General features: G+C 42.2%; 1 pseudogene; it reads right to left on the bottom strand.

Annotated features, from left to right (window-relative positions):
- Window positions 1–7,247: 7,247 nt before the first annotated feature.
- On the bottom strand, window positions 7,248–13,363 carry LOC125518683 (annotated as a pseudogene).
- Between the last annotated feature and the right edge of the window lie 88 nt (window positions 13,364–13,451).

The raw sequence follows: 13,451 nt of genomic DNA, 5'->3' as shown, positions 1-13,451 counted from the left end.
TTTGATCTTCACAGATGATTTGAGCAAATATGAGTATATCTACTTGATGAAACACAAGTCTGAAACATTTGAAAAGTTCAAAGAATTTCAGAGTGAAGTGGAGAATCATCGTAACAAAATAAAAAGTTTCTACGATATGATCGTAGAAGTAAAATATTTGAGTTACGAGTTTGGCCTTCAGTTAAAACAATGTGAAATAGTTTCACTACTCACGCCACCTGGAACACCACAGTGTAATGGTGTGTCCGAACGTCGTAACCGTGCTTTATTTGATATGGTGCGATCTATGACGTCTCTTACTGATTTACCGCTATCGTTTTGGGGTTATGCATTAGAGACAACTACATTCACGTTAAATAGGGCACCATCTAAATCCATTGAGACGACACCGTACGAACTATGGTTTGGCAAGAAACCTAAGCTGTCATTTCTTAAAGTTTGAGGTTGCAATGCTTATGTGAAAAAGTTTCAACCTGATAAGCTCAAACCCAAATCGGAGAAGTGCGTATTCATAGGATACCCAAAAGAAAATGTTGGGTACACCTTCTATCACAGATCCGAAGGCAAGATATTCGTTGCTGAGAATGGATCCTTTCTAAAGAAGGAGTTTCTCTCAAAAGAAGTGAGTGGGAGGAGAGTAGAACTTGATGAGGTAACTGTACCTGCTCCCTTATTGGAAAGTAGTTCATCACAGAAATCTATTCATGTGACTACTACACCAATTAGTGAGGAAGCTAATGATGAAGATCATGTAACTTCAGATCAAGTTACTACCGAAACCTCGTAGGTAAACCAGAGTGAGATCCGCACCAGAGTGGTACGGTAATCCTGTTTTGGAGGTCATGTTACTAGATCATGATGAACCTACGAACTATGAGGAAGCGATGATGAGCCCAGATTCCGCAAAATGGCTTGAGGCCATGAAATCTGAGATGAGATCCATGTATGAGAACAAAGTATGGACTTTGATTGACTTGCCCATTGATCGGCCAGCCATTGAGATTAAATGGATCTTCAAGAGGAAGACGGACGCTGATACTGGTGTTACTATCTACAAAGCTAGAATTGTCGCAAAAGGTTTTCGACAAGTTCAAGGTGTTGACTACGATGAGAGTTTCTCACTCATATCTATGCTTAAGTCTGTCTGAATCATGTTAGCAATTGCCACATTTTATGAAATCTGGCAAATGGATAAACAAAACTACATTCCTTAATGGATTTATTAAAAAAGAGTTGTATATGATGCAACAAGAAAGTTTTGTCAATCCTAAAGGTGCTAACAAAATATGCAAGCTCCAGCAATCCATCTATGGACTGGTGCAAGCATCTCGGAGTTGGTATATACGCTTTGATAAGTTGATCAGAGCATATAGTTTTATACAGACTTGCGGTGAAGCCTGTATTTACAAGAAAGTGAGTGGGAGCACTACAGCATTTCTGATAACTATATGTGAATGACATATTGTTGATCGGAGATAATGTAGAATTATTCTGCAAAGCATAAAGGAATGTTTGAAAGGAGTTTTTCAAAGAAAGACCTCGGTGAAGCTGCTTACATATTGAGCATCAAGATCTATAGAGATAGATCAAGACGCTTGATAAGATTTTTCAATGAGTACATAACTTGACAAGATTTTGAAGTAGTTCAAAATGGAACAGTCAAAAAAAGGAGTTCTTGCCTATGTTACAAGGTGCGAAATTGAGTAAGATTCAAAAACCCGACCACGGCAGAAGATAGAAAGAGAATGAAAGTCATTCCCTATGCCTCAGCCATAGGTTCTATAAAGTATGCCATGCTGTGTACCAGACCTATTGTATACCCTGCCCTGAGTTTGGCAAGGGAGTGCAATAGTGATCTAGGAGTAGATCACTGGACATTGGTCAAAATTATCCTTACTGGAGTAAGGATATGTTTCTCGATTATGGAGGTGACAAAAGGTTTGTCGTAAAGGGTTACGACGATGCAAGTTTTGACACTGATCCAGATGACTCTAAGTCTCAATCTAGATACATATTGAAAGTGGGAGCAATTAGCTAGAGTAGCTCCGTGCAGAGCATTGTTGACATAGAAATTTGCAAAATACATACGGATCTGAATGTTGCAGACCCGTTGACTAAACTTCTCTCACAAGAAAAACATGATCACACCTTAGTACTCTTTGGGTGTTGATAACATAGCGATGTGAACTAGATTATTGACTCTAGTAAACCCTTTGGGTGTTGGTCACATGACGATGTGAACTATGGGTGTTAATCACATGGTGATGTGAACTATTGATGTTAAATCACATGGCGATGTGATCTAGATTATTGACTCTAGTGCAAGTGGGAGACTGAAGGAAATATGCCCTAGAGGCAATAATAAAGTTATTATTTATTTCCTTATATCATGATAAATGTTTATTATTCATGCTAGAATTGTATTAACCGGAAACATAATACATGTGTGAATACATAGACAAACAGAGTGTCACTAGTATGCCTCTACTTGACTAGCTCGTTGATCAAAGATGGTTATGTTTCCTAACCATAGACATGAGTTGTCATTTGATTAACGGGATCACATCATTAGGAGAATGATGTGATTGACTTGACCCATTCCGTTAGCTTAGCACTTGATCGTTTAGTTTGTTGCTATTGCTTTCTTCATGACTTATACATGTTCCTATGACTATGAGATTATGCAACTCCCGTTTACCGGAGGAACACTTTGTGTGCCACCAAACGTCACAACGTAACTGGGTGATTAGAAAGGTGCTCTACAGGTGTCTCCAAAGGTACTTGTTGGTTTGGCGTATTTCGAGATTAGGATTTGTCACTCCGATTGTCGGAGAGGTATCTCTGGGCCCACTCGGTAATGCACATCACTATAAGCCTTGCAAGCATTGCAACTAATGAGTTAGTTGCGGGATGATGTATTACGGAACGAGTAAAGAGACTTGCCGGTAACGAGATTGAACTAGGTATTGAGATACCGACGATCGAATCTTGGGCAAGTAACATACCGATGACAAAGGGAACAACGTATGTTGTTATGCGGTCTGACCGATAAAGATCTTCGTAGAATGTGTAGGAACCAATATGGGAATCCAGGTCCCGCTATTGGTTATTGACCAGAGAGGTGTCTCGGTCATGTCTACATAGTTCTCGAACCCGTAGGGTCTGCACGCTTAACGTTCATTGACGATATAGTACTATATGAGTTATGTATGTTGATGACCGAATGTTGTTCGGAGTCCGGGATGAGATCACGGACATGACGAGGAACTCCGGAATGGTCCGGAGACAAACTTTGATATATGTGATAGTAGTGTTTGATCTCCGGAAGGGTTCCGGAATTCACCAGAAGGGGTTCCGGATGTTTCCCGAAATGTTTGGGCATGAGAACACTTTATCTGGGCCAAAGGGGAAAGCCCACGAGGCTTTTGGAAAATGCAAAAGGAAGTTTTGCGGAGACCAGAGGCTAGACGCCAGGAACCCTGGCGTCTAGGGGGTAGACGCCGGGAACCCTGGCGTCTAGCCCTGGAGTCTGAGAAGGACTCTTGCCTTTCGGGTGAAACCGACTTTGAGGAGGCTTTTACTCCAAGTTTCGACCCCAGGGCTCAACATATAAATAGAGGGGTAGGGCTAGCACCAAAGACACATCAAGAAACACCAAGCCGTGTGCCGGCTACCCCGTCTCCTCTAGTTTATCCTCCGTCATAGTTTTCGTAGTGCTTAGGTGAAGCCCTGCGGAGATTGTTCTTCACCAACACCGTCACCATGCCATCGTGCTGCCGGAACTCATCTACTACTTCGCCCCTGTTGCTGGATCGAGAAGGCGAGGACGTCACCGAGTCGAACATGTGCAAAACTCGGAGGTGTCGTGCTTTCGGTACTTGGATCGGTCGGATCATGAAGACGTACGACTACATCAACCGCGTTGATATAACGCTTCCGCGAACGGTCTACGAGGGTACGTAGACAACACTCTCCCCTATAGTTGCTATGCATCACCATGATCTTGCGTGTGCGTAGGAAATTTTTGAAATTACTACGTTCCCCAACATGCTGGTACCGTGGAGAAACCAAATTGCAACAGGCGTCGTCTGGCGTTCAGTTCTCAGGAGACGCCTCCAGCTGCCGCCTTCACCGAGCCTCAGATAGCCGAGGTGCCAACTATTATCAGCCCCAACACACTCAAGAAGGCGGTCTATGAGCAGAACTTGATCCCATTACAGTAGAAGAAGAAGGGACGGAAAAGAAAGAGTAACAAGGGTGCCAGCCAGCCGGCACCGAGTACGATCCATGCTCAAGATGGTCCACCTTCACCTAAGGATATCTCGAGGAGGGTGCATGTGGTGGGTAGGCCGATGCTACCGACTAATTTGCTCAATGCTGCAACCGGTGCTATGCAGAGTCTGCATGACAGTGTTCTTTCTTTGGAGAAGCGGCGTCTCTCCGAGAATGATGTGGCATACCCGGTTTTCGTGGCCAAGGTGCCAAAGGGCAAGGGCTTTGTGGATAACGCCATCGGGGGTATGATCGTCCTGCGGTTTGATGATAGCTTCGCTATGTTTAACCTTCATCCGCTGCACTACACCTTCCTTCAGCTATTTTCGCTGAGTATGGAGATGCGGATCATTAGAGACAAGACCCCGGACATCGTGATAGTCGACCCCTTCTACATGTGTGCCAAGATCTTGGGCAGCGCTGGGGACCGGCAGGTCGCGAGTTCTTACCTCGAAGGCGTCATTCTGGCAAACCCAGATAAGGATAACTTCCTCATGCCTTACTTTCCCTAGTAAGTCATCCCCTCACCGCCCCGTAACATATGATTTCTTAGATTTCGATCGTTCTTTTTTTTCTAACATTTCGTGTTTTATGCAGTGACACACATTGTACACTCATCCTCTTAAGCCCGAAATATTTCATGGCCACGTATTTTGACTTGGACCGTCAGTCAAAGAAAGACTACACAAATATCAAGAAAGTTCTTGATGACGTTCTCCCCGGCTACGCCAAATCTGGAGGCACCTTCACCAGGCCAGTTCGTAGGTACGGCAAGCACGTGTTCGCCCACACTACGATGTTCCCCTGCGTCAAGCAGCCGCCTGGCGGTCATAAGGATGCCTACTACGGCCTCCATCACATACGGGCGATCGTACGGGACCATAATCACCTTCTGCTACCAAATATCTCAAAGATTGGGCCGCAAGATTGTCGGCAATCCAGGACGCGGACATCAGACAAGAATTCTTTCGCATCCAGTCGGAGTTTGCGGAAATCATCCATCAAGATGTCCTTCGTACCTCGGGGCAGTTCTACCTCAGATATCAACCGTCCAACAGTGAGATAGACACAACGCTACAAATGCAGGCTGACAACGCTCGCGATTTCATGACTATCACGAGAGACGGCGGCTTCATCCATGCTCCGGTCCCTGAGTCGAGTCGAAAGTAGTGATGCTATGTGTAGTTCTGAAACATCGATTGGCTCATGTTGTAATTAAACTTTAATGAACTTGTATGTCTTTTTGGTTTGGACAGTCGTTCAACTTAGATGTAATCGATGCTATTTATTAGTAGGACCATGAATCGTGCTATTAATGTGTTGCTTTTCTCTTCCGATCGTTTTGTTGCATACTTATATATTACTTATGTATTGTCTGTGAATTGCTACTAACGTTTTGTTTGGCTAGTGCATAGAGATGCCGTCGTATGTCGTGTACAAGGGTAAGGTTCCCAGAGTCTACTACGACTGGGAGGAGTGTCGGAGAAAGGTTCACCATTTCAGCGGTAACAGTTACAAAGGGTACACCACTAGAGCGGAGGCGGAAGTTAGATACGCGCGCTATCTAGCGGGAGAGAGGAGGGAGCGTTGGAGGAACCGGATGAAGACCAGTTTCATCGCGATTATGCTCATCATGATGACCGCAGCTCTCTTCTATGTGATGGTAGTTTAGATGATCGATATCGACTTGTAATGTGAAGACAAACTCGCTACTCGCGGTTTCGAGACTTGTAATGTTCTAACTTTGTTCGGTATTTTAAATTCGGAGACTAATATGATGAATTATATTCGGAGACTAATCTTCTATTGTATTCGATGAATCTGCTGTTGCTGTGTGGTGCTAGCTAAATTCTGTCCAATGATATATTTTGTAACCTGTGAAAATATCAGAAAAAAATCTCTAATATTCATACTAGTGGCGCACCATCACATAGTGCGTCATTAGTAAGACAGAGCACACTGATGGCGCATCATCCACAAGTGCACCATTAGTATGCCAAAGCACATGGGTAAATATGGCCCCCCTGGGAGGCATACTAATGGCGCACCGTGGGCTATACTAATGGCGCACTGCATGGTGCACCATTAGTATACCGGATACTAATGGCGCACCACAGGTGCACCATTAGTAAAAAATACTAATGGCGTGCTAGTAGTGGCACATCTGTAGTGCGCCATTAGTAGGCAAAACATGTGCGCCACTAGTAGGCCTTTTCCTAGTAGTGCCTCATCCACCCTCTTCCCTGCCGCTATCAGCTCATCGCAAAGAGACTTGACCTTTCCGACGTAGTCGGTGATGGAGGAGTTCCCCTTCTGCAGATTTGCGAGGGCGATCCGAACATTGGTGGTCTGGGAACGGGTGCAGGATACAAGCATACCTTCAACCGTGTTCCAGAGCTCTGCTGAAGTGTGACACGACGCAACCTGGATGGCGATCTCACGGGGAAGAGTCATCGGGAGATAGGAGAAGACTTGTTGATCTTGTGCATACCAGGTTTGGAAATCAGGGTCCGGCGCCTTCGTTGTGGCCTTGCCATCAGATGAAGCTATGTCGATCTGCATAGGTGGTGGTGGTTGCTCGACGTCGAGGTACTTTGCCATCTGCGCACCCCGGATCGCAGAGAGCACGGTTGCCCGCCATACCGCCTGATTGCCCTTCGTGAGCTTCTCGATGGCTGTGTGAGAGAATGGCGAGGATGGGAAGGAACTTGAAGATGTTGCCATGGATGAGCTCGAGGATGGATCTGATACCATGTAAGAATTAGAGGCATGAAAGCGTATGCATATTCTGTAGGGACGCATGCGTGTTTATATAGCACAATAGGATACACGATCGGCAGGTTGTTGTAGTCTTGACCCATCCTCCAAGCTATACAAGAGATAAGATCAAATCTACCTAACAACCTGCCTAGTTTACATGATACACACGCACACACTATCGTGACACATATGTCACGTTTATACAAACAAGCCTGTCATTTTACAATAGGGTCGGTGAAGATGGTGTGGTCCTTCAGGTATATGTCTTTGAGCGTCATCACCTCGACTTTTGCCTTGTACTCGACGTACCGAAGCCCCATGTCAGGTGTGGGCTGGACAAGGCAATCCAACACGGCCACTTTATCTCGCCCCATGGGACTATCTGCATCAACATTCCGTTGTGAAGGAGGAACACCATATTGGTGAGCCCGACGCCGTGCATGCCCACCATTACATCACATGAGTTCACCACCTCCGCGAACTGGGCCATGTCACGCACGGCCTTCGGCCCTACAACCACGACCTCAAATCCGACCTCATTGGCAGTCACAATGACCTCTGCCTTATTTGTGAGCACCCTCGAGTGGCGCTGCAATAGCATGACAAGACGAGGCCTATCACTGAAGGTACGACTTGTAGGGGTTGCCCACACACGTTTCAGCGAGTAGGCTGATCGGAGGAAGTCCCGAAAGTCCATCATCGTGTATCCCTTCTTGGAAAGAGCGGGAATGATCCCCAAGTCCTTATGGCTTTCGATGCCTACTTGCATTGATGGGAAGCAGTCCACAGCATCGTCAGTGTCAAAATCGATGACCGGGTAGATGGAGAGTGTTGCGAGGATGTGTCGATACTTGACAATCCATTTGTGGTTGTAGTCGGTGGCCAAGAAATGGACGTGACTATTGTACACCTGTGCCGTGTTGTAAAGAGGGACGACAATGTCGGCCATGTCGTGGTAGAAGTTGTTGCTGTAGTCCGGGTGGAAAAGACCACTGCGGAGACATTGTGGGTGATTGTGCATCTTGGCAGGACCATGTTTCATGGCACCCGGGGCGCTCGAGCGGATGGTCACCTCCTGAACCTGCTTGATCGTCTGTATCACCCACTTGCACGGGAACGGGCGGATTGTGACCATCCCATCCTCCGTCCGGTTGTTATCGCCAGTTGCTGAGACCACGTTAGATAGTGGCGGCTTTGCCATGCATACCAACGTCATCTTCCATGCCGCAGATGTTCATGCGAGCATTGCTGAAGTTGCAACTTAACCTGCTTCTTGGTGTTCCCACATATGTGTATCATGAAAACGATCAAGTTTGGAACTTCTCTTTAATTGCCGACCAAAAAAGTTGAACATTTAAAAATGCAGCCATTTTTAAGATTCTGTATTTTTTGCATTTTGCAACATTTTATTAAAAAAGGAACATTTTTTCAATTAGAATACTTTAAAAATGTAAAAAAATATAAATTTTGTGCACATTTAAAAAATAAAGTAATCTAAAAAGGAAAATAAATAAATATACCAAAATAAATGTAAAGAAAACAGCATAAAAGGAGGAAAAAAATAGATCAAAAGCTTCCAGAATGTTGCAACCCGGATTTCTATAGACTTGGGCTGGCCCTATCGCCAGTTCGTCCGGTCTGTGCGAACCGACGACGAAATGACGCAATAAGTGTGATGTAGGAAATGCCTTTTTTGGGTACTCCTATTCGGGACCTCCTACGTATCGGTCCGTGCGACTAAATGTTGTACAATCGTACAGATCATCATGACTAAGCCAACCCGTTTAGCACTAGCTTGTAACGACTTTCTGTTCCTACATTTTTTCTTTGATTTATTAGTTTTCAGTTGGTGCTTTATTGTTTTTTCCAAAAAAATTGTATGAAGTATATATTTATAATAAAATTTTGTAAAGCAATAACATATTTTGTTTCTTAGAACATTCTTAAAATCTCGAAAATCTTTAAAAATCAAACATTTTCTTAACTTGCAAATATTTTTCAAAATTGTAAATTTTTATTAAACATATTTTGATGTTTTCAATATTTTTAAAAATAAAGTACAATTTTGAGAGCATTTTTAAAAACTAAGAACATTTATTTAAAGAAAAAAATAAAATAAACCAAAAAGGAAAACCGGTACAGAAAACAAAGAGGGGAAAAGAAATCTTATAGTACAAGTTCCCTAAACTGAGATAATCAAAATCATGTATGAACTAATTCGGCCCGCCATCAGTGCATTTTCCCTACATTCTTACTCGCAGTGAGCAATAAATAGGGATACTCCTACACACAGAATAAGAAGCAAACCACACAACACATTGTCTCAAAAAAAAAGGAAACCACACAACACACTCGCTCAGTTTTTGTTGTTGACTCTGAACCCACTCACTCAGTTGGGCCAGCCCATATCCCTATTGATTTCTGGATGATTTGTCGATTTGGTCGGCTGTATAGCAAAACCGACCCTTCCCTTGAGGAAAAAATATAAGCCGCATGCTCTTGGACCAACCAGTTTTCGACTACTTTTTAATTATTTTATGGATATTATTATTACAACGATGGAAAATAGGAAAGGTATTTGAAAAATGTTTCAAATTTTGAAAAGTGTCCGAGAATTAGAAAAAAATATTCACGAGCTAGAAAAAAAATGCTCATGAATTGTAAAAAAAATCATAAAAAAGGAGAATAGAAAAAATAACTGAAAAAACACAAAGGAAACCAGTAAACTAGAAACAAGCACATGAAAAAAATATATATATTAAAATGACTGGCGGGAAGTTTCTAGAAGGTTCCTCAAGATGAAAAACAAACATAGTAAAGTCGTACATGGGCCAACCCATAGTGTTTGTGCTTACCATTACCGAAGGCACAAAAACAAGGGCATTTTGCCCGTTGCAGTATTATTTACAAACCGGCGCAACCCCCTCGACAACCCTCGGCACTGCCCGGCCCAGTTTTTTGTTTTAAACCCAAAAAAATGTGCGAGTGGTGTATCGTTCAAACCCACGGCCTCCACCTCTAGAGCAACCAACCATGCAACCGAGCCGAATTTGATTACTTACATATTCTTCTTATTCTTCACTTCTTCTTTTTCTTGCTGCTTTTATTTTTCATTTTATTGAAAAATGCGTGGACTCTTTTATCAAAATTGGCAAAGTTTTTGCAAACCCATGATTTTTTTTCCAAATTCATGAACTACTTATTTTGAAAATCCATGAAGTTTTCTGAATATTCAATGATTTTTTTTTCAAATTTCATAAAATTTATTTCAAAATCGATGAACTTTTTCCAAATTTGATGAAGTTTTTTTTTCAAATTTGATGATTTCATAAAAATTTGTGTAATTTGATGATTTCATAAAAATTTGATGAAATATGTTTAGTACATTTTTATCAAATCCTTGAACTTTTGGAGTTTGTGAATTTTTTTCTAAATTCGTTAACATTTTTGAATTCACAAACTTCTTCAATTTTTTGCAAAACATTTTTTTCCTTATCTACTTGTAAAGTCTATGGTTGACCGATCAACTGGTCCACGGCGTCCGATCAAATGTGATCAAGCGAATAGGGGAAACCGGTGAAATGCAATCGAGGAGTCGCCTTGTACATGGGCTGGCCCACGAGCATGGGCGGGTGAGCGCTAGTAGTGCGAACCGACGTCTAGAACGCCAATTAGGAGCTCCCCCAAAACAAGGCATTTCCTATATGGTGCTTAAGGTGCCGCTTACCGGGCGCACACCCTCCTATACACTACCTCTAGTAGCGGGCCGACCCATTTCTATTTTCCGTTTGTTTTTTCTCTATGTTTCTATCTGGGTTTCCTAGGCGTTTTTTCTTCTTTCTTTTTTCAAATTGTGCGAACTTTTTTTTCAAAATCGATGATCTTATTTCAGTTTTTTGTGAACTTTTTCTTAAAATCAATGAAAATTGTAAAAAAAATGATGTTTTTTTAGAAATTTATGTACTTTTCTTCAAAAATTATGAAAAAAAACTCCATTTTGATGAAAAAAATTCAACATCTAATGAACTTTTTTGAAATAGATGAACTTTTGAAATTCTTTCAAAATCGTTGAATCCCTTACAATTTGGTGATTTTTTATTAAAAAATGATGAACTTTTTTAATTCCCCATTTCTATTTTTTGAATAGTCAAAGATCAAACGATGGACTGGTCAATCATGACGGGTCAACACAGTTTTTTTGGGGGGAACAAGCGATCTGAAGATAAGGCCTCCTGTTGGCCGGCCTGTGAGGGATGTCATGCGTAGTCCCTTTCTTCTAACCGGTGCTGAAGGCGCCGATTAGGAGCTCCCACAAAACAATATTATCCTATGTACCACTGTTCTATGTGCTATGCACACGCACAAAGCATTTGCTCGCTAGCCCAGCCCACGTCTCATCCTCGGGCGATTTCTTTATTGGTTTCTTGATTTGGTCGGTTTTCTAGCAAAAACGGGCACCTTACCCTCGGTCATAGTGAAGCATGGTCGTTGTTGCGTCAGGCCCGACAAACGCGGTGAAGGTAGCTACCATGCGTAAGAGTGTAGCAGGTTCAATCGATCTATATTTAGGTTTTTTTCTGTTTATTTCTCTACAGGTTTTCCATGGTTCTTCTTATATTCATCATTTCGTTATTCATTTTTATTTTTTATGTTTAGTACATTTTTAGTTGTTGTTTTCCTAATAATGAATAATGTTTAAAACATGTATTTTTAAAATTCATTTTTTAATTAGTAAACTATCTTTCAAATTTGTGATTTTAAAATAAAATAATGAACATTTATTAATTTCACGACCATTTAAAAGAAATCATGAACATTTTCATTCCTAGATTTTTTTTAAATTCATGAATATATTTTACAATAATACATTATTTAAATAATAGCCTATTTTAGGAATTGAAATAATAGCCTATTTTAGGCGAATCTAAATAATAGCCTATTTTAGGCAAATTTAAATAATATAACTAGTAGTATTTTGGAGCCATCTCCATTCGAGTTTCCCTTTATAACGAGTGGCGTCTGATTTTTTTGGCAACAAGAGCACTACCTAGGCAGGTCCATGGTTTTTTTTCAGCGGCAATATGGTGCTAGAGGCGGTGAATAGGACTTCCCAGTGGGGTGCTCTACAACGCCTTAAAGGGAGCTACATGGGCAGGGGCTCATGTTAAAAAAAACTTATATGCTTGCTTGCTTTTTTAGTGTTTTCATTTTCTCTTCCATGCATTTTATTTTTCTTTTTAATTTTTTAATTTTGTTTTTCAAATTTTTCCTTTTTGATATTACTATTATTGGTTATGTTTTTTGCTTTCTTACTAATATGTAATCATGTTTTAAAAGTTTATGAATATATATATATATATATATTGAAGTGATGAACAAATTAATTTAAATCGAGGAACCTTTTAGAGAACTTTTCAATACATGAATATATTTTTTTTCCATCCAGTAATATGTTTAAAAGACAACATGAACCTTCAGGAGGGATTAAATGTAAAAAAAACACTTACGGTAGGGATTACGCATGTACATGTCCTCATCCTCACTAATCTCCAATTGTAGAGGTCGCTGGCCAACGGCCGACGCATCATACGGTTTGATACCCCCTCTCGCCGCCAGCGGCACGTTCCGTGGACTAATCAAAGTTTTTTTAGGCGACAATCAAGCTGGTTAGAGCCACACGGAACTTTTCTTTTCATGATAATACGTGTCTCATTCATGTCATAAAGAACAAAGTACAAATCACGTAAAGACCGACATGACAATACTGAGAAGATAATAGAACATCTATGAGCTTAACACCAACGCTCGTCAACTGCTTCTGGCACCACCACAGCAGCCACCGAAAAAAAGAATGACGAATCACCACCTCACCCGAGCTCGACGCGGCTCCATCGCTGATATGCAGCTTTGCGGACCTCCAAAGTGGCTCACCAAAAGTGAAGCCCTTGCCGTTGAACGAATCAGACCGGGCCAACACCCCGGACACGCCGTCGAACTCCAGATCTGGCACTCCACCACGACTAAGACGCCGAAGGAGGAAACCATACCTTCCATCCACAAACCACGAACCCAGTAGATATTCCGTCTTCCAGATGTCGTCGATGCAGACCACAATCTGCATCCGCTCCTGGACTACCTCCCAAGCTCCGCGTCGACGCTGGAGCAAACGTCGTCGCAACGGCGGAACCCGAGGACACAGGTCCACCACAAGGATGCCGCCGCCGTCACACCATCCTTGCTTGAACAGACTGGTTTCCAAATCCATCCCCAACCATAGGACCAATGGCCTCGTCAGGGAAGGATCCGAAGATTCATTATTCAGCGCCGCCATCGCCATCACCGAAGCAAAGACGATGAACAACCTAAAAACCTAAACTATAAGGAAGAAAAATTGATCCACACGCGTGGATCCGGCGGCC

Source organism: Triticum urartu, chromosome 7 (assembly GCF_003073215.2).
Source record: "Triticum urartu cultivar G1812 chromosome 7, Tu2.1, whole genome shotgun sequence".
In the NCBI taxonomy this organism is placed as follows: Eukaryota; Viridiplantae; Streptophyta; class Magnoliopsida; order Poales; family Poaceae; genus Triticum; species Triticum urartu.
This window is presented reverse-complemented; position numbering and strand designations above follow the sequence as displayed.